Here is a 23,676-nt window from a genome sequence, read left to right on the forward strand (position 1 = left end):
GCTTGATGTTTGTAACTCTTCTATCAAGTTACCACAGTAAGAGCCAAGATTTTAAGCTCTACTAAATACAAAGCAAACAAACAAAAACACTTTATATATTTATGTTCACTTAAGAAAATATTAGTAGTGATGTATTATTTTGAAATATACAGTTAATACTTTTGGAGTTATTTAAAATTTATATTGAGAAAAACATTTGTATTTTCAGTATTGCCATAGACAAGCATCTACATAAGATTGTTAAATTGATTGTTGTTTTATATCAAACAACTTTTATAATACTCATTTTTATTGTTATAATATTTTATAAATTTTAAAGAATATGACAAAAAAGGTACTATAGGTACTGAAGGGGGAGTCTCTGGGAGGAGATGGGGTACAAAAGGGAAACAAGAATGTGATTTAATATTATTTACTTAAAATATGTTTTTAAATGTTAACAAATTCAGATAAATTGAAATCATGTAACTTTTCTCATCATACTGCAATAAAACATTTAAAAAAAATCCTAAAAGAGTCATTCCAAAAGTATAGAAAGCAAAATCCCTGGGAGCTATTGAGCCAGTTGTATGGACCTGTCCGTCAGATTTAAATGGCTGGCAAAACATACAGATTGGATACCATGCTGTGTCCATCACGCATGATTGAACAGAAAAGTGAGGCTCTGTCTTTCTACTGTGCATCTCAGGCCTTTTCTTCTTTCTTTTCTATGTGCTTTTAGTACTAGTTGTTTTCAATTTAGCCTTTCAAAATATGAAAACATTTTTTACATTCATTAGCTTTAACAAGAGAACCCATAATCATTACTGCATATTAGAACTAAATGGATGGTGAGTATTTACCATGCTGTTGCTATTAAGCTTAATGTTATGGTTTGAAAGAAAAAACTGTTATATTTGGCTTCATAGAAAAACAAAGTTAAGTGTCTTCTTAAGGGAATCGCTAATTTGGAAAAATGTTTCTCAGTCAAGGGCAACAACTATGTAAAAAGTTTGTTTCTGCCGGGCGGTGGTGGCGCACGCCTTTAATCCCAGCACTTGGGAGGCAGAGGCAGGTGGATTTCTGAGTTCGAGGCCAGCCTGGTCTACAGAGTGAGTCCCAGGACAGCCAGGGCTATACAGAGAAACCCTGTCTCAAAAAAAAAATAAATAAATAAAAATAAAAAATAAAATAAAAAAAAAAAGTTTGTTTCTTTCATCTATGCATTTCATGGTATCACATAGCCTGTTAGGAGTTTAAGAGAAGGTAATATTTATATACACACATTAAAATAAATTAAAATACAACTCCACATATTGATCCCACAAGTGGAGACTATAGTAGCTCAGTGGTAAAAGGTTAAGTACTCAAAGGCCCGTCACGGAGTGCAACAAGCTTATTTTCCACACATTCACTGAGAAAATCTCAGCATTTCTATCTATGACCAAGTAAAAGGGTTTGACCTAATCAACACATGTGCCTCGTGACCTGCATTAGAAGCTCTGGGGTGTAGAGGTGGGGTGGGTGGGTTTCCTCATAGAAGTCTATTAAGAAGCCATTTGCTAGCTGTCCATCAATAAGCACTAACACAAAAGGTCTACTAGTGCATGTAAGATAGAGGCTCACTCTTATTTGACTTATATAAAGCATGTCATCATAGGATCTTACGATTATATTATTTCCAAAAACTCACAGCTCTACTGAGACATAACAACTTTGCTTCCTGCTTCTGGAGCACCTCTCACCACAGTCAGTCACCTGGTCAACTCAACCTGATCTTGGGAGTCATTGGCTCTGTGGTTGTCTCTTTGTGAAGGTTTAGTGAACATGGCTCCAGCCCTTCACTCATCCCTCCTTGTCTCCAGTACTGTGACCACATCTATGACCCATGAGGCCTCTGAAATGACTTCAAATTCTTAAAGGAGTATGCCTTCCCTTCTAAACTGTGAGGGGGAGGTTCTGCTTCTTATCCTGTGTCTGAAAATATAAAGATCTTCAATAAACACTTGCTTTTATTTGTTTGCGTATAGACACATTAGCCATCCTTAAATATTTTGGGATCAGAAGCCCTCACAACAAAGATTTCAGCAATTTCTATTTATGAGCCAAGGGAGGTGGCTCAGTAGGTTAAGGCACCTATCATGCAGGCCTGACAACCTGCGTTTGAATCTCAGAACCCATTCCTTTAAAAATGTTGTGGGCAGTAGCTCCTGTCTGTAATCCCAGTCCCAGCATATTAGATGGGAGACAGAGACATTAGAATCACGCAGAAGCCTGAGGGCCAGAGAGGCTATAGTATGCATAGTGGCAGGAACAAGGTGAACAAAAGAATGAACTTCTGATAGCTGTTCTCTGACATCTACACAGACACCATGGCCCGTGTGTCCCTCATTCACACGCACAACAGACACATACACCAATTAGTTAAAGTTCTCTGTTTATGTGGATTCTATGTGTGTATGTGTGTTTTAAGTATTTACCATCAGAATGTTAAATTGAGAAAGCTGCACAGCAAGCCTTAAGAAAAATAAGCAACACAAAAAAATCACAGCCTTTTTACAAAAAAATGACCACAATTTCCAAGAACTGAAAACACATCTCAAGAATCCACGGGAACCCCAGTCCACAACATGATAGGACTTGGAAACTTGTGTGGTTTTGTTTTTTGTTTCCATTTTTTCTTAAATTACTGAATGCATCTTGCATTCTTATGCAAAGTTAACACAACTTATGTAGTTGAGGTCAAATGAAAAGACCTAAGGGAAGAAAGAGAAGTTTAGTCAAAGCTAGGGAAGACTGCTAGGTCTAAGGAGAGAAAGAGAGAGAGAAAGAGAGAGAGAGAGAGAGAGAAAAGGAGAGAGAGAGACAGAGACAGACATAGAGACAGACATAGAGACAGACAGACAGAGACAGAGAGACAGAGAGAGACAGAGACAGAGAGAGAGACAGAGAGACTGAGAGAGAGACAAAGAGAGTCAAAGAGAGACAGAGAGAGACAGAGACAGAGAGACTGAGAGACAGAGAGAGACAGAGACAGAGAGAGACAGAGAGACAGAGACAGAGAGACTGAGAGAGACAGAGACAGAGAGAGTGAGAGACAGAGAGACAGAGAGAGACAGAGAGACAGAGAGTCAGAGAGACAGAACCACTAATCCTGAGAAAGTAATGAAGAAGCCAAAAGTAATTTTGCTCAAACAAAACCAAAACCAAGAATGAAGGCAGGTAAGATGGCAAAGTGAGACAAGTGCTTGCTGTCAGGCCTGATGACCTGAGTTTGAGAGAATCAACTCCTAAAAGTTATCCTCTGACCTCCATACGCCACTGTAGTAATGGTGCACCAACACACATAAATGTAATACAGTTTTACCCACATACACCAAAAAAACCCCAAACCAAACCAAACCAAAACAAAACAACCAAAAACAACAACAAAAAAAGCCCAAGAATGACACAAAGGCCAAAAGTTTAAATCAAACTTTATACATAAGTTGCCTTTTGGTATGAAATGCTCCATGGTGACCATTCCTTGCTCATGCCCCACCCCCACCCCAGTCCATTGTTTTCCTATCCCCACCCTTTGAATGTGTGCTCCTGTGCCCTCTCCTCCCTCGGGCACCTGCATTTTCATTCCTTCTGGCTTTGCAGTCATTGGCAGTAAATGAGGCACAGTGTGATATGATTAGGCAGAGAGAAGAAAAGGCAGTTCTGATGAAGCTGTGACTGAATTCCAATGATACATTTTTCAACACTCAGAGTATAAAAAATGTTAATGAGATTTTAAAATAGGAACACTGAAGTTATTTTTATATGCTGGAAATACATTTAAAATTAATGCCTTGAAAATATGTTTCATGAAATCCAGGGCTGGACAGTAATATAGATTTGACTACTGTGCTGGGATAGCAGAAATAGAGAGGATTTAAATTATTTCACTAATTTCATATCTCTTTTTTTTTTTAAATGGGAACAAAAGTCATGGAAATATGGCAGGTAATTCTCACTTTAATGTCTCTTTGGTCCTTTGTACAAAATGTCCAAGGATATCTAATTGGTTTGGATTTTACTAAGTAGTTATGTGTGAAGTCAAAATATATACATATTTTGTATGTATATATATATTTGTATATATACTTTGTATGTATATATAGTATATATATATTGTATGTATATATATTTGTTTTATAGATAGATAGATAGATAGATAGATAGTATAGAGCAACTATAGAGCTATACAAAATCCACCCAGTAGTCCTCAATTTTTCCTATATTTCCTAAACAGTATAAAAAAACAAAAGAGAACAAGGCAAAGGAATCTGTATATAGCCTGTAATACAAAACAAAACAAGAACAAAATCTCTATCATATCATTTATTTGTTTTAATGTTTGCTGATGCCAGAGACAGAGCATGTAGTTTAGTCCCTCATCAATAAGATGTCTCAGTAAATTCAATAACTACTGATAATACTGATACAATAGTACTACAAAACTATCGATGAGCTGTCAGGAATGCGTGGCTGAAATGTAAAGTTGCCACAGGCTCATGTGCTTTGCAGCTGGTATCACAGTTTGGGGAAGTGGATCACTGGAGGAGGGTTCTGAAAGTGATCCCCCACTTCTGGTTCCAAACAGAGTTCTCTGCTTCCTGATGTCCTGTAATTCCTGCCATCATGGACCAAGACAATCGTAGTTTCTTCTGACTCCCTCTTCTGCAATGTTCCCTGAGATTTGGAGGAAGTAACAAAGACACCTGATGATTCCCCTTCAACTCTGGTGAGGTATTTGCCATGGTCGTGGTGTCTCTTCACATCAGTAAGACATGGACCAAGACACTAAACCCCTGTGATCTCTCCACCATCCCTTTTTCTCTGGAACATGGATGGTTGTGATTTTCAGAGACAAGTGTTCTACTACAAAATACAAGCAAGAAAAAGTCAAGGGGAAACAGGAATGGAAAAATATTTGAGTAAAGCTGACATCAGTAATAACAGTGGGTATAAACCCAAATGCCAAGAAGGTACCATGACCAGTATATCACGTTCATATAATAAAGCACTCTCAGCCATTTCCCCCTCAGGCCTGATTTACAGAACCATAGATGTCTGTTTTAGTGCACAGTATTAGATGAGAGTTTCCCCTGGGAGGTGGGCCCTAAGTCCAATGAAAACATTGGTTGTAGCCTTAACAGATTGTACCACTTGTGCCTTGGCCAGCATGTCCTACATGGCCTTTCCATAGTACAGAATTTAGAGTTCACAGCTAAATACAACTTTTGGCCATAATCTTCCCAACAGCTTCCCAGCACCTTCCAGCACTGTGGAAGCTAGTCAACTGGGAGGCAATGCTTCCAGCCCTCTCCTACGTTGCCTCCTCCAAGTCCTCCAACCATATCATGTCATATTTTCAACAAGAGGATCTTACCATCTAATTCTGGCACAAAACCAACAGCAATGGCCATATCCTTCATGATTTTGTGGGGCTCTAGGAACTCTCTCCATAGAGAGCTAACACACAGAATCCTAACACTGGGATTTTCAACCAATCACCTGGTAACTTCTGGGAATACAGAGTACATTTATTCACTCTTTTGCAGTCTTTACGATTTACAGAGACTATTACAGGTGTGTCTGTGTGCCAAACACAACCATAATACTCATAACTTGGGAAGGGAAGGGTTTATTTCAACACACACTTCCAGATAATATCACAGTCCATCACTGAGGGAAGTCGGGGCAGGAACTCAAACAGGGCAAGACCCTGGAGGCAGGAGCTAATATTGAGGCCATGGAGGAGTGCTGTGCACTGGCTTGTTCTCGTGCCCCATGCAGCCAGCTTTCTTACAGAACCCAGGACCATCAGTCTGGAGGTGGCACTGCCCACAGTGGACTGGGCCCTCCTCCACCAATCACAAAGAAAATGGTCTCCAGGCTTTTCCACAGCCCAGTCTGATGGGCTGAGTTTCTCAGCCCAGTCTGATGGAAGTGTTTTCTCAAGTGGAGTTCCCTCAGGTGACTATGGCTTGTGTCAACTTTATATAAAATTGGCCAGTACAATGGCCGAGGGGGGACAAAGTCCTGTTGTGCCTTCCCTTTGCATGTCATGATCAAATTGGTACCCTGGATTTTCACCGTGGCTGTGGCTACAGTTGATGCCTCTATCCACACCTGACTACCAAGGAGGTCTCTGGCTGGGCAAACACTTCACATGCCAACATACTTTTGCTTTTCAGGTGAGGAAGGTGTAACACAGTTACTGTGGGACTAGGTTCCCGAGGACAGGCTTAATTTTCTTCATCAGTATTGTTTCATTGTTGATGCTTCTGTGAAGTGTTCTTGAAGTTTTAAAGCTTTCCAGAAATGTATTAGCACAGAATCCAGCTTTCTGTCATTTCCCCCACCCCCACCCCTTTGGAAGTCAGGCTTCCTACAAATCTTGCCACATCTATGTTCAAACAACCCTCTGCTTTGCCTTTCTCCTCCACGCTTCTTCACCTCTTTACAGACATGATTTCCATGCTGGTCAGAGAGACTTAGATCCACCAAAGCCTTTCCTACTTCATAATAATCCTGCCCCAGGAAGGAGCTCAGAAAAGCCACTGATGCTTTATGTCTTGAGGTCCCTGCTAAAGTAACATCTTCCTTTACTCTATGGTGGACATAAAATTATCCAGCCCAGGTAACGGGGTGCTGTACATTGCTTCTATCTCATTCTCTCAACAGGGCAGCCTGTTCTTCACAGGCACCTTAGTAGGCAATAGCTAGGTGTCTCGATGGCGCATAGAAGCCCATCTTCAGAGACTATTGCTTCCATATTGTCTCATGCTGTTCAGTTTTTGTCCTAAGGAGTGATGGGCAGGTTCATTACTTAGTTTTCCTGCTTCTGCAGTACTCAGACTGATTCCACCTGCCCATATCTCCCATAGCAGTATGAATAAGGCCACGTGAGATTTTTTTGTTTAAAGGTTTTTCCCAATTCAGGTAGTTCTGATTCTGAATGTTCTCTGACTACCGTAGCCTCTCTACTGTTGAGGCCCACCTACATGCTGACTCATGGGTTTTCCATTTCTCCATATCAAAGGTCTGACATAAGGATGTCTCTTGTCACTATTTCTCTGTTCCTCTTCACTCTCCAACTCCTCTAGTGAGTTCTATTTTTGGGGTATTCCAGAAAGGCCTCTCTGATATGGAGTGGTTCGTGTTCTGTGTAGCCCTCAGTTTCCTGCCAAGAGAAGGGGCAAGCCAACACCGCTATCTCACACTCCCCTTTACCAAAATTCCCTGGCCGGCTTGGAGATGAATATACAGCATGCTAGCTAAGCGTCCATTGTAACTCTTTCTTTACACAAACAAGTTCTTTCTGGGCAGCTCTTAGCCTCAGTGGATTTCTTATGACACACAGCAGTGGTCAGGCAACCTCCACAGGAGTTTCTCAATTCTTTACAAGCTACTAAGAGACTCTAAATAATTATTTCAGCCTTTCAATCATTCTCAGGATGTCCCCACACCATGTGGCTGACCCCACTCATCCAGTAGTCATGCCACTTTGGGACTTCTCAAGGAAGACAGCTGCTACCCTGAGATCCCTTAGTGAAAGTTCTCTCTCCTGATAGCTCAGCCTCACTTGTGCATCACATTACCTATATAGCAAGGACAATCCAACAGCTACTACAGTAATGAGGTGCAAGCACACGTGCGCGCGCGCGCACATACACATACACACACACACACACACACACACAGGACAGCCATGCTATGATTTCCCTCTACAGATGTTGCACCCCTTGAACAGCTTAGCTTCAGCTGCCTATCTCATCATAATACCACTATTATTCTTTCCAAACTCATCTTTGGTTTTATGTGATCCTGCCGACGATGCCACTCCAGAACTGCTGATTTGGGGTTACCTGTCTTCTGTAAGTTAGCCCGAACCCATGGTGAACTTGTGTTTATCATTGGGGCTCATAAGGAGGAGTATACTTTGTTTATGCTACCCAGGGACATAATTCTCACACTATTACTATAAGACTACTTTTTTTTTTAAAGACAAGGTCTTCCTATGTAGCCCTTGGCTGTCCTGGTATTGACTATATAGACTAGGCCTGCTTTTATCTCCCAAGTGCTGGGATTAAAGGTGTGTACCCATATCCACAATAACAAAAGTCCTTGATTTTGTTATTGTGGATTTTACTTTGGGCCTTGCATATCTAAAACTAAAAATTTCACTGGTTGAAATTGCTTTGTACTTGACTTCACTTATAGTTAACTTTGCTTTTATTGTTCATATGGTTCTAGGTTTCTACTATCACCTGGAGGGGTAGGAATGGGGTTCTAGAGCTTTGGTGGACATGCCGACCTCACTCCATGCCTGCTAACTCACAGGAATGATGGGTGAGGCTGAAGTCTCATAGATATACGAATGCACTAACTTCCCCTGGGAGACTGGCAGGGCTGGGTTCTGTCTGGACTGGACAGTCTTCACCCAGGCAAGAGGTGGGGGAGTTGAAACTGAAGCCTCCTAATTGCTGAGACAATGGGCAAGGGTGAAGCTTCAGGGCGGAGTGTATTCATTCCTAGGGTGATGTGCGGATCAAGGACTGAACCCTAATGGACACACTGACCTCACTGGGATGATGTTATCCTGGGACATAGCCTCCTAGGCACTTTACGCTCAGCAGAGTGATAGGCAGGGCCGGAGTCTCCCTGCCTTGCAGATCTCACAGGGATGATGGGTGGGGCTGAAGCCTGTATTTGGGAAATGCTGTGTTCACCCGGGGCTACCAAGTGCTTGAGGATAGAGCTCTTCTGAGCATGTGGTCCTTATTAGGACCATGGATAGGCTGGAGACCTCTGACCCTACTGAATTCATCGGCAAAATGAGAGGGATTGAAGCCTCTCTGGCACTATGCTCACTGGGAGCAAATAGGTGGGGCCAGAGCCTTCAAGTGTGTAGTCTTCACCCAAGCAATAGGTGGGGCTCTCCTGCTTACTTCTGAAAAGCATTTCCCCTGCTAGAATTCTGTATGTGACGCTTCCAGCACACACACATCCCTTGCACGGCTTTAGAACTGCCACTCAATACAGTTTGAATGTAAACTGCCTCCGTCAGGTCCTGTGCTGAGTGCTTTGGCTCCCCAGCTGGCGGCGCTTCTTTGGAAGCCCGCGGAACCATTAGGTAGGAGATGACCTGCACATGGTCTCAAGTGGGTCACCAGAAGTGAGTCTCGGGGATCATTCCAGTTTATATGATGCTGTCCACTTCCTTGCCGGCTGTGATGGGACAGCCTATCCAAATACTCCTATCACGGTGACTGAGTGCTCTCCAGGTGCACTGACGTTGTTTCCCAAAACATGCCTCTTCTCCCTTCAGTAGGTTCTGCGATACGTCCTGCCACAGTGATGCAGAAGTCCCCAAGACACTCATCATCTCCTATCTTGCAAGGTTTCTGAAAAGAATTGTACTGTAAGTCACATCTTTGCACCTCTGTGTGTAAAGTGTCAATTTTCCATTGGCTACATTCAAGATTTCCCTCCTTGTCTTTGGTTTTGACATTTGAATATGACATCTCTAGACAGGGACATGGGCTGGGGCTCTGTGTTTGGGCATGTAACTTTAGCTTTTCTGAGCTTCTTAGATCTGTGATTTGGTATCTTCTGTTTCATTAGGATTAACACATATTATACAACTGATGGGTCGGTCTCACTGTGATAGTCCCTTACTTGTGAATGGATTCTTTGTGTCCACCTCCCCTTTGTCCTTCTCTAGACTTGTTCACACCTCTTCCCCTCCCCAGCACTCTTTCTCTCTGCAGTAACTCCTTTTATATTTTCACATCTCTCTGTTTCCCTTCCTCCTTCTTGTTACTTTCACATATGCATGCGAGAAGACTCATGATAACCGTCTCCCTGTGACTGCCTGAGGCTGCTTACCCTGATGATCTTCAGGTCCATAATTTCCCTGCAAATGACTCCATTTTTCTTTATACTTAAACAATCCTCCATTATATCTATATTTTTTTATGTGTCATTTGTTTTTTAAATCCCTAGTTAAGATTCCTTTTTTGCTGTTGTTTTGACTCAGAGTAGATTTTCACCCCCTCATATAATGCATCCTGGTTACTGTTTCTGTTCCCTGTGCGCCTTCTGGTTCCTTCCTACCTCTCCAATCCAGATCCACTCTTTTTATGTCTCTCACTAGAAAACAACAGGCTTCTAAGAGACAGTAATAAAAATAAAAATTAAATAAAAAACTAGTTCATTGGAATTGGATAAAACAAACCAAAGGAAAGAAGGAAAAGAGCCCAGAAAAGGCCGTATGTTGACACCTTTGACTCAGGTGGAGTTGAGTTTGTGCAGGGTGATGAGTACAGATCTATTTGAGTCTTCTATATTTAGCCATCCAGTTTGACCATCACCATTTGCTATCTTATTTCCAGTGTATATTTCTGGTGTCTTTGTCAAAACTCAGTGTCCATAAGTGTGTGGACCTATGCCTGGGTCTTCAATTTGATCACCCTGATCAACATGTCTGGTTTTTGAGCCAATCCATGCTGTTTTTATTATTCTAGCTCTGTAGTACAATTTGAAACTGGGGAGGTGAGACTTCCACCAGTTCTCTATTATTCAGGATTGTCTTAGCTGTCCTGGATTATTTGCGCTTTCATATGAGGTTGAAAAATGACCTCGCAAACAAAAGAAAGAAAGAAAAAAGTCCTTTCAAAGTCTATGAAGAACTAGGTTGGAATTTTGATGGGGACTGCAGTGAAACTGTAGATTTTTTTTTTTTTTTTTTTGGGTAGGATAGCCATATCCTTTACTATACTAATCCTACCAATCCATAAGCATAGGAAATCTTACCATTTTCCGATATCTTCTTCAATTTCTTTTTTCAATGTCTTACAATTTTTATCGTACAGTTCTTTCACTTGCTTGGTTAGAATTACCCCAAGATATTTTATTTTATTTGAGGCTATTGTGAAAGGTGGGATTTCCCTGATTTCTTTCTCAGTTCATCATTTGCATATAGTAGGGCAACTGACTTTTGTGAATTAATTTTGTATCCAACTACTTTGCTGAATTATAGCTCCAGAAGTTCCCAACAGAGTTTTAGGGTCAATTATGTATAGCATTATATCACATAAAAAAAAAGATTCTTTGACATCTTCCCTTTTTTTGTGTCCCCTTGATCTCCTTCCGTTGTCTTACTGATCTAAGTCTTCTTCGAGCACTGCATTAAATAGATGTGAAGAGAATGGACAAGCTTCTCTTGTTCCTGATTTTAGTGGGATTGCTTTGCTTTGAGTTTCTCTCCATTGAGATTGATGTTGGTTTTGGGCTTGCTGTAAACTGCCATTATGTTTAGGTATATCCCTTGTATCTTTAATCTCTCCAGGACTTTCATTATAAAGGGATGTCGAGCCAGGTAGTGGTGGCACATACCTTTAATCCCAGCACTTGGGAGTCAAAGGCAGGTGGATTTCTGAGTTCGAGGCCAGTCTGGTCTGCAGTGAGTTCCAGGACAGCCAGGACTATACAAAGAAACCCTGTCTCAAAAAAGGGGGGGGAGGGGAGAATGTTGAATTTTGTCAAAGGCCTTTTCTGTATCTTTTGTCTTTCAGGTTTTTTTTTTTTTTAATATGGTAGATTACATTTATTGATTTCTTTGTGTTGAACCATTCCTCTATCTCTGGGTTGAAGCCTACTTGATGATGTTTGATCTTTTTGATGTGTTCTTGGACTTGGTTTGCAAGTATTTTATTCAGAATTTTTGCATCTATGATAAGAGAAACTGGTCAGTAATTCCCTTTATTTATTGAAATTTTATGTGGTTCAGGTATCAGGGTAACTGTAGAATCATGAAAAGCTTGAACAATCTTCCTTCTGTTTCTATTTTGTGAGATAATTTGAGCAGTATTGACATTAACTTTTCTTTGAAAGTCTGGTAGAATTCTTCACAAAAATCATCTGGCCCTGGGCTATTTTATTTTATTTTTTGGTTTGGAGACTTCGATAACGGCTTCTATTTCACTAGAGATTATAATACTGTCTAAATTGCTTATTTGATCTTGATTTAAATTCCCTAAGTGGTATGTATCAAAACAATTATACATTTCTTTTAGATTTTCATGTATTACAGAGTTCAGGTTTTTAGAATTTGTTCTTATGATTCTCTGGATTGCCTCAGTGTCTCTTGTTATGTTCCAGTTTTCATTTCTAATTTTGTTAATTTGGATATTGTCTCTCCACACTTTAGTTAATTTGGATTAGGGTTTGTAAATCTTATTAGTTTTCTCAAAGAACCACCTCTTCAGTTCACTGATTCTTTGTTTGTTCATTCATTTCCATTTCATTGATTTCAGCCCTGAGTTTGATTATTCCCTGCCATCTACTCCTTTTGGGTGTGGTTTCTTATTTTTGTTCTAGAGCTTTCAGGTGTGATCTTATGGTTCCTAGTATGAAATCTCTCCAATTTGGTTTTGTTTTTGTTTGTTTTTAATGTAGGCACTTCGTGCTATGAACTTGCTTCTTAGAACCAAGTTCATTGTGTCCCATTAGTTTCCATTCTCGTTCAATTTTAGAGTTTTTAATTTTTTTTAAATCTGTCTTCACCCAGTTTTCACTCGGTAGGGAGTTGTTAGATTTCTATGAATTTGTAAGCTTTCAGTTGTTTCTATTGTTGTTGATATCTAGTTTTAATCCATAGTGGCCAGATAGGATGCTGGGTGGCATTTTAATTTTCTTGTATCTGTTGACACTTGCTCTGTGTCCACGTACGTGATAAATTTTGGAGAAAATTTGCAGAGAAGAAGGTATAGTCTTTTGTTTTGGGGTGAAATATCCTATAAATATCTGTTAGATCCATCTGGTTTATAATGCAAGTTAGCTCCAGCATTCTTTGTTTAGTTTTGTCTAGATGACCTCACTATTGGAGAGAGTGGGGAATTAAAGTCTCCCATTATTAGTGGTTTGAGAGTCAATATGCAATTTAAGCTATAGTAGTGGTTCTTTTAAATGTTTGGATGTCCTTGTGTTTGATGCATGGATGTTAAGCAATGTAATGTCCTCCCAGTGGATTTTTCCTTTGAGAATGTAGTGTACTTCCTATTTCTTCTGATTAGTTTTGGTCTAAAATCTATTTATTTCTTTCAGATATTAAAATGTCTAGGCCAGCTTGCTTCTAGCCCATTGGCTTGGAATATCCTTTTCCATCATTTCACTCTTAGGTAACGTCTATCTTTGATATTTTATGTGTTTCTTGGATGTAGGATAGATCTTGTTTTTCCATCGAGTGTGCTAGTCTGTGTTTCTTTATTGGGAAGCTGAAACCATTGATATTAATTGAGAGAAATAAATTAACAGTGTTTGATGAGTTACTTTGTTGTTGGAGAGAGCAAGAGAGTAAGAAAGAGTGAGAAAGAGAGCGAGAACAAGAGGGAAATGTTTGATTTGCTGGTTTGACATTATTTATTTGTTCTGTTTTCTTAGGTGTGGTTAACCTCTTTAGGTTGGAGTTTTTATTCTAGTGCCTTCTGTAGGGCTGGATTTATAGATAGATATTGCTTAACTTTGTTTTTTTTTTTTTTTAATTGAAGAATGCCTTATTTTCTTCATCTATTGTGATTGAAAGTTTTGCTGGGTATAGTAGTCTGGGCTAGCACCTCCTAGTGTCTGCAAAACAACTGTCCAGGACCTTCTAGCTTTTAGAGTCTCCTCCAAGAAGTCAAGTGTTATTGTAACAGGCATTTTCTTTATATGTTACTTTCAGGCTCTCCCTTTGCAACTTTTACTATTCTTTCTTTGTTCTGTATGTTTAGGGTTTTGATTACTATGTGCCAAGGGGACTTTCTTTCTGGTCCAGTCTATTTAGTGTTCTGTATGCTTCTTGTACCTTGGTAGGCATTTCCTTTTTTAGGTTAAGGAAAATTTCTTCTATGATTTTGTTGAAAATATTTTCTGTGACTTTAACCTGTGTTTCTTCTCCTTCCTCTATTCCTATAATTCTTACATTTGTTTTTTCCTAATGGCCCAGACTTCCTGGATATTATGTACTTAAGAGTTTTTTAAATTTAACATTTACTTTGACCAGGGTATCTACTTCTTCAGTCATTTCTTCAATGCCTGAGATTCTCTATTCTATCTCTTGTATGCTGTTGGTGAAACTTGCCTCTGGATTTTTTTATCTTTAGATTTCCCTCAGGTTGGGTTTTCTTTATTGATTCTCTCTGCTTTCAGGTCTTGAACCGTTTTATATATTTCTTCCCTCTGGTTGTGTTCTCATAGATTTCCTTAAGGCAGCAGTTTTCAACCTGTGGGTTGCAATTCCTTTAGGAGTAGAACATCCCTTTCACAGAGGTCTCACACCAGAAATCCTGCATATCAGAAATTTACATCACAATTTATAACGGTAGCAAAACTATAGTTATGAAGTAACAAGGAAATAATTTTATAGTTGGGGGTCACCACGATATGAGGAACTGTATTAAGGGGTCATAGCATTAGGAAGGTTGTCTTAAGAGATTTATTCGTTTCCCTTTTAATAACCTCTACCATATTCAGAAAAGCTATTTTAAGGTCTTTTTCTTGTGCTTCTTCTATATTGCAACACTCAGGATCTGCTGTGGCAGGCTTGTGGGACATTAGTAGAAATATTGTCCTGGCTGTTGTTAGTTTTACCCTGGCATCTAGGAATCTGGGTTTGGGAAGATTGTTATTCTAGGTGCTGATTTGTGGTCTTATTTTTGTTGGGTGGGTGTTTTGTTCCTTGGTTTCTGTTTCTCTCTCTCTGGTTCTTAGAGGAGAGTGGTGACTATGTACTGTCTGGTAGGAAATTCTTCTGGGATCCTGATAGGTGTGGCCACTGGAGGGTTCAGGTAAAATATGTATTGGGAGCTGACACTTAGGAATGGGGCTGAGCTGGGGCTGCTGAGGGGAAGGAGAGCTGAGGGCATCCACAGGTGGAAGGAGAACAGGGTGTTCCCCCAGGATCTGCTTAGTCTTCTGGGTACAGGGACAGTGAGAAGGGGATCTGCTATGAACTCGGGGTAAGACTAGGGGAGTGGACTTAGAGCGATAAAGGCAGAAGTGAAAACTGCAGTTATCCTACTTGCCTCACTGGCTTTAGAGTGGCTGTGAGTTCCCAGGGAGTGCCTACTGGAGTTGAGGTGATGGAATAAAACAATGGATGGGAGAGAGGTTAGGAGGGGGAAGATCTGTGTGATAGACTGGAGATGGGGCAAGGGGAAGGGAGGCCGCAGGAAGGTCTGCTCTAGAGCTGGGGGGGGGTTGGGGGAGCTGAGGGAGAGGAAGGTCTGTAGAAGCCCACCTGCTTCCCTGACCCAAGTCTCTTTAAAGCACTTCTCAGTCTCCGGTCTCTCTTTTTTTGGAATTCCAGTTATATATATGTATATGTATTATGCATAAACACAATGTACATAATACATATACATACATACACATATACATACATATATACATACATATATACATACACACATACATACATACATACATACATACATACATTACATACATCTGGCCTTTGATACTGTTCCAGAACTCAGAGTCTCAGTTCTGCTTTGCAATTCTGTCCCCACACTCTTTGTTCTTTGTTTTGCTTTGGGTAATTTCTATCGCCAGTCTTCATATTCATTAATTATTTCCTCGGTGTGGCAAATCTACTTACAAGCCCATTAAAATGGTGTTCGTCATCATTATTTCTAATTGAGTCTTTTCCGTAGCTCCAATCTCTTGGATAAAAGTTCCTATTTATTGTTGTATAATTTACATCTTTTCACTAGAGCTTTTATTGTTGATGACTCTTTTGTGCAACTCAGCACCTTTATATTGAATACCAGGCATCACATAGATGACTTCCAATGACCTTGAGTAGTTTCCAGTCCCACCCATATAGGAAAAATGTATTTTATTTCCTTTTCCTCTAACCATAATGGGTTTGCCCTGATTTCATCGGGGCTGGCTGCCATCCCACAGATGGTTTAGGTCTTTCCCACGAGGGCGAGGTGCAGGTGGAGAGTTCTTCCCAACAGCAGCAGCTGGAGCAGAGCTGAGGAACGAGTTCTCTGGATTTCTACCCAGTACCCAGCCTTTCCATACTGAGGTTCTTGGATATAAAACTGAAGGTAGGTACCCACTCCCTTTGTGTCTTCATTTCCTGTCTATCCTATATCCTTACCGCAGCCCAATTCAACTTATAAAAATATGTTGAAAGTTTTCGCTAGGGGTCTAGAGATATGGCTCAGCAATTAAGAGCATTTGTTGCTCTTCCAGAGGACCCAAGTTCGATTCCAGCACCCACAGGTAGGCTCATAAACATCCATAACTCAATTTCTGGGGAAGGAGAGACTTGGTGGCCTGTTCTGGCCTCCATGGACTACATACACATAGTGCACACACATATGTGTGGGCAAAATTCATACATAAAAAAAAAAAAAAAACCTTGCCTGCCAGGCAGTAATGGTGCACGCCTTTGATCCCAGCACTTGGGAGGCAGAGGCAGGTGGAGTTTGAGGGCAGCCTGGTCTACAGAGTGAGTTCCAGGACAGCCAGGGCTACATAGAGAAACCCTGTCTTGAAAAATCAAAAGAATTGGGAGGCAGAGGCAGGTGGATTTCTGAGTTCAAGGTCAGCCTGGTCTACAGAGTGAGTTCCAGGACAGCCAGGGCTATACAGAGAAATCCTGTCTCAAAACAAAAAAAAAGAAAAAAGAAAAAAAGAAAAGAAAAGAAAAGAAAAACCAAAAGGAAAAAAAAACCTTTTTCATTTCTTTTTTTTAAGTTTGAGCTGAATTCCTGTTGTTTGTATGGTGGTCTCTTCTAAATCCCACATTCTATCACTGGTGAGTGAGAGCCAGCTCCCTATTCTTGGAAGTAAGTCTATTTTTCTGGATTTTTGTCTAGTTGCCAGCCCTGAGTCCTCAGCTCTCTGGTAAGTCCACTAACATCTGACTTTTTCTGGTTTATGATACAAGAGCAACATTCCTTCAGGTTTCTTAAATCCAGGAGTAAATGTGTCCTGACTTGACTAATTCTGAATATGGTAGTTTAATACTTCATAAATATTAAATAATCTCCTGTACTTTTCCCATCTGTTTTAGAGATTTTATGCCCAGGGTTATCACGCATAAAGAACAAATCTGGACTTTGGAATACACATCGTAACAAACAGGTATTTATCTATTATGGTGTCCCGAGTTATTTTGAAGTTGCTACCACTGTTACTCAGACAAGTTCTTAATGCTGTCTTACTCAGGACTTCATGTATCTTACAAACGTAATACCAGAGGTCTCCAACTTACTGCTATGCAACAAAGTAAATGTCTCATACAATCTTCTGACAACTGTTCCCAGGTTTGCATTCAACATGGGAAAAATGCACACACCTCTTGTAGTATCTTTCTCTATCTAGACTCCGTGTTTTTTATTTCCCTTCATATTCCTGACCCTGGCACTCTGAAGGTTGGCACTCTCTAATACTTCTCAGAAACCCTTGCTTTAGCTCTCTCTGGCATTTGATCTCCCTCAGATCACAGAATGTCTCTAACTTCAATATCTTCATTTGCAAGTAAAAATAATAGTGTGAGAAATTAAATGGAAATGTATTATCCTTGAAAAGTGCTTGGCTCTCATTGTCATTTTGTATCATTAATAGATGATTAAATATTATATTTATAGCCAATTGTTCAAAGAGTATCACTTTCCTAGTCAAGCATATAATGTTTCTTCTAAAAGAAAACCAATTTAAACTTAAAAATCATCTCCACTTAAAATACCTTTTCCAGGAATAAAGCTGGCTGTAATTCTGAGGCCCTCCCATGCACCGCAAAATACTTTCTCTTTCTTATTTTAATTTTTGTGTGCACTTGTATATGTAGAACACATACGTATGCATGTCTATGTATGTAACTATATATATGGGTATCACGATTGGTGACTGCCTCCTGCACATCTGGCCTTCCGTCTGCAGCAGGGACAGTGCCAGGCATAATGCTTAGCTTGTTTTTTTCTTGGAGAGACTCCATTACCCACTCATATAGTTCACTAACTCTAAAAGAACCAAGCAAACTATCTGATAGTTTTGGTAATTAAAAATCTTCCCGCCAGCATGCATTTTCAGCAATTGTCAAAGGTATTCCAGAATGATAAATTGTTTCTATGGAGCTTAATCAATTTATTTCTCTTGATCTTCAAGTTCCATCCTATCTATAAACACAAGCCCAAAGTATATTCTAGAACAACAACTATCAATATTTTGGGGATGCTCACGGAGATGCATCCCTTTGTTAAAGTAGTTATCTGGCCAAACAAGACAAAGAATGGTGGTTTCTGGACCAAAAGACGTGAACAACATTTAACCTCCACAGGCACTATTCCTCTATGAACAACATTTAACCTCCACAGGCACTATTCCTCTATGAACAACATTTAACCTCCACAGGCACTATTCCTCTATGAACAACATTTAACATCCACAGGCACTATTCCTCTATGAACAACATTTAACCTCCACAGGCACTATTCCTCTATGAACATTTAACCTCCACAGGCACTATTCCTCTATGAAGACATGTCTAGCCGTCTAGTAGTATTTGGCACCACATATCAGATACTGCTCTCATAATTTTGAAAAGCAAAGTCAAATTTTAGAATAGTAATTACTGCATATTAGTAGTAACTAAATCACACACTGTACAAATTCACTTTAGGCTTCACGGCAAACACATTTCCCATCCTAAAATTGCTCTAAACCATTGAAAAGGCCCGGGGATTTGCTGTAAAAAGAGATCAATGGAGACCTAAACCTCCCCCTCACACACACACACACATATGGGGTCAGGGAGAACAAGAAAGGCAGAGAGAGAGAGAAGGGGAAAGAATATGTATTAAATCGGCTAAAATGGATCAACACCTTTTAAGATTCCCAATAGATGTCCTGCATAAAGGCACTCCTTTCAGCCTCTATGAGTTTCAGTGTCACTGGGCATCGAGCAGTTACATTTCAATTTCAATTCCAAAACATTTAGAGTTGCTCTTAATGCTCGGAAGAAGCAGAATGATAAGACCTGGCTTCTAATCTTTCATGAAAGAAATAATTGCTACTTCTGGTCCAATCTCCATTCTCAGTCATGTGAAGGGCAGCCATTAGACAGAGAAAATCCTCCAGCTGATATTTTAGAAGTCAACAAGAAGGGAACCCATATGCCAGAAAAATGATGTTGAATATTTCTTTCTCTTTATACAAAAAAAGTGGCCAAAAATAGAAATATGCTGTCTTTTTCATATCTTATAAGTGTGCTTCACAGCTTAAGTGTAAAGGAATTATAGCTTATAAGAAAGGTAATTTTATCCCAGAGGTTTTTTTTTTTTTCTGTCTTATGTCTTTATAAATCATTTCACAGGAATTAAAGCCTAAAGGACTGGAAATTCTATGTCTGTTTTGTGTTCACCCACTCCCCTTCACCTTTTATAGAGTGTGGAACTCCCCATACCAGGTGGGACTCACCCCTTTTGAAGTTATGTTTGATTCACCTACAGGCAGAGGTTAAGGCAGAAGCAGACGATCGCCGATTGTTAGACGATCTCAAAGGTGTCCAATGAGTACATAAACATGTTTGGCCTAAACTTCGTGCTTTCTATAAAACAGGTCCACTCCAAAGCTCCACCAACTTTAGCCTGGAGATTGGGTCCTAGTCACCAGACAATGCCAGGGAGCGCTGAAGGGTCCCTGTGCTACAGAGTGGCAGCGTGGAGCCACCGCACACCCACACGGTTTGCAGTTGACGACAACCCTGGCCAGCAGGAGAATTCAGCCTCAAGACTCCCTCCTGTCTCCCACTGCTGGGCCCCTACCCATGCCCCAGGGATACCACAAAGACACAGCCCTGTTACCGTTTTCATGAAACTTCAGGAAGCCTCATGATCGCGCCTTCTAGTCACCAGAGAAAGGGGAGAATGAGAGACCAAATTTGGGGGTTCAGACTCCATCTTAGAGAACCTGATCTAAGTTTGAACTCAAGGCCAGTACCTAGCATTAGTTTCCAAGTTAACCCTCCAACAAAAACCGTGCCTACCTCCGTCCAGTTCCTTGGCTAACCCCAGCAAGACCTGCGTTTCCAGGTTAATCTCCCCCAACAAATTTGCACCTCCAGCTTACAAGGCCACTCCTGCCTAACAACCACCAATTAGCAAGAAATCAGAAGTTAAGTTTATGGTTTGGCTCCCAGCACAGCCAATTATGCTAAAGGCTACAGGAGCACACCAGTTAGATGTTTGCCAGGCTAGAAACACGTACCCCTTGCTTGCCGTTTTCTATAAAAACCTTGTCTAGGCTTCCTATAAAACCTTGTTCAAGGCTTTTCCTCCACCGGAACCATCCTGCAGGGCAGTGGTGAGGTAAGCCCCAGCTAGCTTTAAGGCCCTGGACTGGTCTTTCAGGGTTCACAAATTCTTCCTTGGTACTACAGTACAAGGGAGTTAGAGACATGAGGGAGGATAATCACCAGCAAGTGGGTATTGATCCAAAGTGTTATGATTAATCTTAATACTGCATATGCTTAAATAAAACCTGTAGAGCTGGGCGGCAGTGGCGCATGCCTTCAGTTCTAGCAGTCAGGAGGCAGAGGAAACAGGAGCTCTGAGTTCGAGCCTGGCCTGGTCTACAAAGTGAATTCCAGGACAGTCAGAGATACACAGAGAAACTCTGTCTCCAGAAACAAAGAATGAAGGGAGGGAAGGAGGGAAGGAAGGAAGGAGGGGGAAGGGAGGGAGGGAGGAAACAAAGAAAAGGGGAAGGACAGAAGGACAGAAGGACAGAGAAGAAAGAGAGAGAGAGTGAGTGAGAGAGAGAGAGAGAGAGAGAGAGAATAAACATAAATAGACATGCCCAGAGGTGGTGGCCAGCAGTGCTAAAAAAAATTTTTTAAATAAAAAAATTAATGGTTGTTGTTTTATATCAAACAATTTTATAATACTCATTTTTATTGTTACAATATTTTATAAATTTTAAAGAATATGACAAAATAAAAAAATGAAAGGTATTGCAGGTATTTAGGGGGATCTCTGGGAGGAGTTGGGGTACAAAGGGGAAACAAGAATGTGATATAATTCTGTTTACTTAAAATACATTTTTTAAATGTTAACAAATTCTGATAAATTGAAATCATGTATCTTTTCCTATCATAATGGAATAAAACTTAACAAAAAAATTAAAATGGAATAAACTAATGTTAATTGGCCAAGCAAAATGTTGTCTACAGCTTAAATTTAATGTGAACCTTTCCAGTTTGAACTCTGCTATGCAATTTGAAAACACCTATTATGCTCAAAAACAGAAGCACTGTAATGCAAGAAAATTACTCAAATGTGATATATTCTTCTCGAAAATGGAGTATGGCAAAACTATCCAGGTGTGTCATGTGTAACATAATCCATAATAAACTTTGTTACTAACATCAAGTTTTATCTCCAGAAACATTAGTCACCTGCAGGACTAGGGCATTTATGTCACACTCAATTTCAATCTTTTAAATCTAGGGCTGACTTATAAAATCAACTTAGCAAACCACACTTCTTAATAGGCTTACACCGCCAATGTGTTCAGATCTTTAATAACTTTCCAAGTCAACCCTATATAGAGGAGAGATAGACCGTACACACGGAGTGATACAAGCTGAGAGTTGGGGTGACAGACTGCACACACCTCAACCTCTTCCTGTCCCAGATGGAACCAAAGGAAATAATCCATGTTCAAATTGTAGTGGAAGAAGGTGAGATCAGATCTGAGGCAAGGAAGAAAAAGCCTGAGCTCTAAACACTCAGGACACTTGGGATGAAACCTTCTGCGGCATCAAGTGCAGCCTCACCAAGATGGGTGAGGAGCAGGTGAGGGTTCTCTGGAAATCAGCGGGATTCAAAACGAAGCCAGAATCTCTTTCTCTGGGCTGTGCTGTCCTGTCTGGCCTTGGTGGGAGTGGGTGCGCTTAGTCCAGCTGAGACTTGATATGCCTAGGGTGGGGGTGGGGGTGTTGGTAACCATGGTGGGCCTTCACCTTCTCTGAGGTGAACAGGGGAGGGGTGATGTGTGGAGGGGGCTCTGAGAGGAGAAGGGGGCTGCAATCAGGATGTAAAGCAAATAAATTAATAAATTAACAAAAATATTTTTAAAATTAAAATCAGGGCAGATAAAAACAAATTATTACTGAAAAAATGATATTAAAATATCATCAATGAGAAAATTAGATTGAAATTTTGCATTTCAAATATCACGCCTTCTTTTGGTTGTGTTTGGCAGCTAACAAATTAAATACTTTAGCTCTAAAAACAACCACAACAACAAAAACGAAGCCAGAAACAGCATGGCAAGGTCTTCCTTTTTCCTCAGAGCAACAACTGGAGAATGGAGGTTGAAGCTAGAGCTTATAGAGACTGGGCTCCATCTACCCCATTTGATCACCAGCCCTCCTCATTGTGACAGTGGCTCAGAGTGTGTGCTGGTACATGGTAGGATGAAGAAGAGGAGAAAAGTAGCGGAGATGAAAGAATATTTCAGGATATATTTCAGTCAGAGCCTGCACCTCTCACAGCTGCAGGGCTCCTTTTAAAAGACAGTCTGAGGACAAACAAAGATGGCAAATGGACATGAGGTTGCCAGAACAACATATTCTCATGGCCTGGAGAAAGGTTAAAGAGAGAACCAGATGCTTAAAACTGATCAGGTTTGGAAGACGAAAAGAAAGACAGGCATTCTCCTTTGTGCCTCCCTCTCAAGTGATGCGGCTGATCTCTTTTTTGTACATTCTTCCTCCTTTGAGCCAAGGAAACAGAATTCTTGGCTCCTTAAAGCAACCTTATGTAACCATGACAAACGTTACTGAAGTTTGATTGCACCAATCTTGGGAAAGGGGGAGACGGCCCTATTTGCCCTTTGTCTGCTTGATTTGCACCTCTTGGTGGCCCTCTCTGGGAAGGTACACAGATGGATCTGCACATGCTGCTGAGTCTGTATAACAGTACTGATTTCAGAGCTGACCACTTGTTATTGAATAACCAACTGATGTGCCCTTCCCTGTGAAGACTGTTTCTCCCACCCCACCCTGGGCATCCCTTAACTGCCTGGAATTCTTTCTATAAGGTTGAGGGATAATGAGATGTGCCCATCCATGATAGCACACCTATTGCTGTCCTCAGGTCTGGTGTAGGCAGCCATGTTGATGGGACTCCCTGGGTTTCGCTTCCCTGTCATTTCTAGGAGATACAATCTTACAGCAGACTTTCTGTTCCTCTGGCCCTTACAATCTTCATGTAAGGAGTGTTTTTAAAAACTTCCCCCTAAGCCCGGCAGTGGTGGCACATGCCTTTAATCCCAGCACTTGGGAGGCAGAGGCAGGTGAGTTCGAGGCCAGCCTGGTCCACAGAGTGAGTTCCAGGACAGCCAGGGCTACACAGAGAAAACCTGTCTCAAAAAACAAAAAACAAAAAAAAAGAATTTAAAAACTTCCCTCTGAAACCTTGGCTATTCGTGAGAGAGCCATAAAACTATGGAACTCTCTGAGAAAGAGCCTGGAGGAAGGAAAGGAAGGAATGAGAAGCGATTTTTTGCTTTGCTTTTTTTTTTTTAAACGTTTATTGCATTATGATGAGAAAAGTTACATGATTTCAATTTATTTGAATTTGTTAACATTTAAAAACA

The 23,676-nt window shown here is 40.6% G+C and overlaps 1 protein-coding gene and 1 long non-coding RNA gene across 4 annotated transcripts in view; one reads left to right on the forward strand and one right to left on the reverse strand.

Moving 5' to 3' along the window:
* Frmd5 (FERM domain containing 5) overlaps positions 1-23,676 on the reverse strand; it is a 269,855-nt gene that overhangs the window by 193,488 nt on the left and 52,691 nt on the right. The gene's annotated exons all lie outside the window — the stretch shown is intronic.
* On the forward strand, positions 16,772-20,318 carry LOC116090807. Its single transcript, XR_004118823.1, has 3 exons — positions 16,772-16,917; positions 17,087-17,157; positions 19,633-20,318. It is a non-coding gene; the product is annotated as an uncharacterized LOC116090807 (long non-coding RNA).

Source organism: Mastomys coucha, unplaced genomic scaffold (assembly GCF_008632895.1).
Source record: "Mastomys coucha isolate ucsf_1 unplaced genomic scaffold, UCSF_Mcou_1 pScaffold15, whole genome shotgun sequence".
Taxonomy (NCBI): domain Eukaryota; kingdom Metazoa; phylum Chordata; class Mammalia; order Rodentia; family Muridae; genus Mastomys; species Mastomys coucha.